Raw genomic sequence first — 5,451 nt, forward strand, 5'->3', positions numbered from 1 at the left:
ACAAGCTACACAAATTTTCCCACATTAGTTTACAAACACTATTGATAAATTTGGATGAAATGCAAATAATTGAATTTCACTATTATGCTTTTATTTTCCTTTAAACTGAAATGACTTTGATGCCTCTGTCCTGAACCACTGCAACAAAATGTATTTTCAATATGGTAAGTTATGAAGACATTCAGAGCATTGTTCCATCAGTCGTGAGGTAAATGTTTGCTGTCGGTGCAGCGCAGCAGCACTTCATAAACATGACATTTGCAAGCCCCTCCAAAGCTGTGTGACACTTAACACAAGCAACACCCACCGAAAAGGTTAAGCTCATGTCGATGGGTCCGTCAAGAAACTGCAAGGCTCCAATCTCCAGTCTTCATTGAGCATCTGCTACCATACACGGTAAAACAGCCAAACCAGGACATCCACGTGTTTAACCCCTGAGCTCCACACCCAATGAGGGAGCATTAAAAAAGAAAATCCACAGTCAAACTGTTGGTTTCTCCATAGTAAACCTGTCAATCTGCACTTGAAACAACATGAATTACTTAAGGCAGGAAGAGAGTGTAAAGTATTTACATCAGATGAGAGCTAAAGGGAATACTTGTTTAATTTATTTATTTAAAAAAACACGTAGAAACCTGTGGCTATGTGTTAGTGAGGGATTAAAAACAAGTGTCTGAGCTCAGTACCAGCACTCATACCCCTCGCATCCCCAGCTGCTTTCACATCACAGACAGAAAATCAAAGCCTTTGTATTTGTTGTCCAGGTCTCACCTTCTCACCCTCACATGCTGCAACAACATGACATAACCTTTACCTCTGCAGCTACCAGCCGTCCAGACTGTTTGCTGCCTTTCTTAACAAGACGGGTGTGTGTCCTCAGTGTCTTTGTGGTGAAAATGGCTAATAAGTGTAAAATAAAAATATGACCTGTCTGCCTGTCAAGTTTCACAATCCCAAGCTGCCTCCTCTCTCGCTGCCTTTCTAAATTATCATATGAATTTTGAATAGAGATGTCAGCTCAATGCCTGTTGCCAGATGTTTGAACAACGAATCTTAAATATGGTTTTGGGGGCAATTTCCTTCCTTTTGATTCCCAATAAAAGTGACCCACAAGGGATTCGTTTTGCTGTTCTCCTGTCAAAAACATGCCAGTGGTATTTCTTTATAATAGGCAATAACAAAAGGTGGAAACATATAGACATCAACTAAAATAATCAGATAATTTCTGATAATTGTTTACATTTCTCGGTTTCATTGTACAATCTCTTCTTTACCGTCATTTATATGTTAAACCCATCCTTCATGAGGATTCACATAGATTGTGTATATATACAAGATGTGTTTTAACACTTCTTGAGTTCACCATTCTTAATGCTGGAGTCTTAAATACTTGTTTTAATTATATAGTATGATATTGTGAGAATAACTATAGTACGTGTGATTCGGATTTTGCTTTTCTTCAACATATTTATTGAACTGAGTGTTGCGGGGTCCTGGAGCTGATGGACACCAACTAGCATCCATTAACCTCAATTACATGTTTTTGGATGTTGAGAGTAAAAATAAAAGGAGAATATGCAAACTCCATACAGATTGGCCTGGACTCAAACCAGACATGTTCTCAAACTGCTATACCAAAGCATTGAATCTCAAACTTCGCCCTAATGGAGACTGACCACCTTAGACTCATCACATTCTGTCTCGCTGAGATACCATTTGTGGTGGATTTTATTTTGTGTTATACCTAATCATCTTTAAATTAATTCTCAGCAGCACTGTACGATGGAATACGTTTTATTCACACTGCTGATTCATGTGCATCTACAAATATCATTCGCACATTTATGAATTCTCCAGAGTTTTTCTTCCAGTAAAGAGTCACGTACAGCACTGAAACAATGAGTTCCTGGTTCTGATGTTTAATTATACATCTAAGCAGCAGCAGATAAGAGCACCACTAATTCACCTTGATTCTACAAATAAAACATGATTGCAGTTAAATGTGACTCAGCTGTCGATAAAGCCGTAATCTCTGCTCAGAGCTGGGACCAGAGGAGGAATACTGGAATGTTCTTCGTAGTGAAAGCTTCACATAATATCTACAATGAGACTGCAGACTTTATGAAAAGAAAGATGAAATGTTCATTATAATGTTCATTATAATAATAATCACCACATGTATGTTGATTCCTGTTGATTAGTGAGCCAATCAGGGAGAATTATGGGAATAAAATGGGGCCACTATCTCTTAGGTTCTTAAAATAATAAGCTGGCATTTCATATATCAATCCATCCTATATCTGATTTATACTGATTAACAACTTTAAAACTTTTTTTTGTTCTGCTCAAAAACGACAAATCTTTGAAATATAATAATTTGTGGAGTTTCTGCTTTCACATGTTGCATAGTTTGTGACATAAAAAGAAAACGACGCTAGTGTTTGGCAATTCATTGGGGTGGATATAAAAATTACAGATATGTTCTTGTGGCTGAGGCTCCTCTCTTTAATTAGATGTGTAATCGGGCCATATTTCTACATCATTAATGCCTCATTTAATGCTGTTTGAAGCAGGAGCTTTATAGCTGCTCCCCAATTGGGAGATCAACACTTTTTATGGATTAAGGTTTTGAGGGTGAAGCCTGTCCGAGTTTATCCTGAGAGGCAGTGGACGTCCTGGAAGAGTTTCAGAACAAACACATATCCACACTGGTAGAATCATTAGGTTATGGAAGAAGGCAGGAGTGCTCTAAAAACTGATGCTGGAACAGGAAAACGTGACAAAAAGGGCTCGACTAGACTCAAACATGGATATAGCCTCGTGCTAAATCCAGCATATTTATGGTAACCTCGTGAAGAGACAGCTTGTATGTTAAAATGCACTGTCTCATTCAAAAAAACAAATAAATAAAATAAAAGGACTGTTTTGCTGTGAGAGGAAAGTGCGAACCACTATAATTCCATCATAATGCATACACCACTGGACTCCAGTGGCTAAACACTGGGTCGGGTGGTAATAAAACTCACTTTGAACCAAAGAGAAACAGCCACAAATGGGGCAGCGTAGTTTAAAGACATCCATCCTCAGTCAATGTTAAACGGATTATTTTCCCATCACAATAAATGAAAATCAAAAGCTTTATGGTTGTTCCACAAAAGCCACAAAGTAAAGTTGTGACACATCATTCATGGCAAGGTTTTAGATGTTATTTGGGTACGTATTTTGATGTATGTTGTGTCCTGTGGGTTTGTATGATGGCCTTAATATGTTGATTTGCATGATCATGCGTTTTCTCCAGGTACTTTCCTTCTACGGTCCCAAAATCTGCAGGATGATTGGTGACCCTAAAGTGAGTGTTGTCTGTTTGTAACAACCACACAATAATGTAATAACTGCCAACAATGTAATCCATCTATCCATCCATCCATTCATTTTTTCCCGCTTATCCATTTCCAGGTCACGGGGGTGTCAGTCTGCGCACCGTCACCCAGATCACATTGCATCGATTAAGAACCTTCCTGCAGGTGGTGAGCCCACGGGAAGGTGGCGCCCGGCGTGGAACATGAACCTACTACCTTGAGATTTTGAATCTCATGCTCTACCAACTGAGCGAGCCGGGGGCCTCCAACAATGTAATACTTTTAGCCAATTTGAATGAAATGAAGCCAATTAAGCAACACGGAACTGGAAGAAGTTCAAAAGATTGATGTATAAATTGACTTAATTTGAGTGTTATAAGTGGGGAAATGATGAATTGCATATGTATAGTTTGCAGGGATTGCACAACTTTTTACTTTACAAAATTTCCAAAATTTATTGATTCATGCCCAAAAGCCTAAAACAATTTACTCATCAAACTTTTTTTTTCTCCCATTGTAACTCATATTATGATATGAGTTATAGAAAAGCACCTCTGAGCACAGAATTCTCTCACCAAACTCAAATTGAAACCACATTGATATGAGCGCTGACATTTCTGGTCAAACACAATAAAAGCAAAACATCTCCAACCTCCTATTTCTTCTTCATAATGCGCAGCAGGCACATTAGCATGCATTGTGGTGTGCAGCACAACACTGAGCTCGGCATGGATTGAGTTTATGTTTTTTTTCCTAGAACTTCTAGTTTTTTCAACTGTCAGTGTTTACCCCAGGGCTCTATTCTCACTCGGTATCCTTGGCAGTTACAGTAAACAGAGGGTTGACAACACAGTAAACAAGAGCAATCAGAGATTTCTGACATTCGCCTCAGGTTGACCTGGACTCAGAAAAAAATAAATGTTTCCGGATCACCTCCACAATTTAATGGAATCTTCCATGGCCTAATGAAAATTTTAACAAAATCCATGCAGTAATTTTGACGTAATGTTGTGAACAGACATACAGACAGACACACAAATATATGTTGATGATTTTATTATGTTCTTGGCAGGCATAAAAGGTTACAGGTCACCAGATGGCAAAAATATACAACCCACACCAGTTTGGAGCCGAACTGCACCACAATCCTTAGACAGACTTCTCCTTTATGATCCACCTGGTTATATAGGAGATCTGTTTTGTTTCTATTATTATCTTAAAATACAGTCAGACAAAAACAAAAATCTTTGTGGTACAGTGACAAGCCCACACTACACGAATAACATCATTAATCCCCACAGTGCTCCAGTTCATCCTGGCAGCATCATCAAGAAATGGCTGCAGGAGACTGGGGGGCCTCAAATGGAGTGACCTGCACTTTCCCCAAGCTTGAACCCCTTAGAAGACCTCTTTGTAGAAGTTTCATAACTCTGTCCCAAAATACCTGAAAGACCTGAGGGCTGCTCTTAAAGAACAGTGTGATACCATGCCCCAGCTGACTAAAAATCTGCTTGTGAACAACACAAGATGTTATTGAATATAAAGTTATTGAGACACTGACCATCCACTGTTGTTGGCTTCTGTTTGAAAAAATTGCTTGAGATGAGAAAATAAGCATTGCACAATTTGAATTAAATGCGCTACTTTCGTGATATATCACTGTAGCATGGACTTTTCGTGTTTTCTATAAATGTCACCTGAAAGCCAAAAATCCCAAACATCTTTTGAGTAGTGTATTTGTTTCAGTGTGACAAAATGACGTTTGCTTCAGCGCATACTGTTTTTGCAGTACTTTTACATTTGACTCTGAATATATCTGCCTTTTTAAATTAATTCATTCATTGATTGATTAATTGATTTTGTTGTTATTGTTGCTGTTTTCGAATAATAATTCAAGTTGGGATTGCTGTTGTCACTATTGTGGGAATTTCTTGATGTGGTTTGTATTTAGCTGTGTATTTATTTTGAAGTTTGGGCAGAAGTGTGAGTCGTCGTCGTCAGAAGCCGTACAGCTTCGGCTGCTTTTATGTTGAAGTTTGGGCGGAAGCTTGGCCGGAAGTGTGGTCGCTTGTTGTCGCTCAAGCTGCTCGGG

Source organism: Lipophrys pholis, assembly GCF_963383615.2.
Source record: "Lipophrys pholis genome assembly, chromosome: 6".
NCBI classification, from domain to species: Eukaryota; Metazoa; Chordata; class Actinopteri; order Blenniiformes; family Blenniidae; genus Lipophrys; species Lipophrys pholis.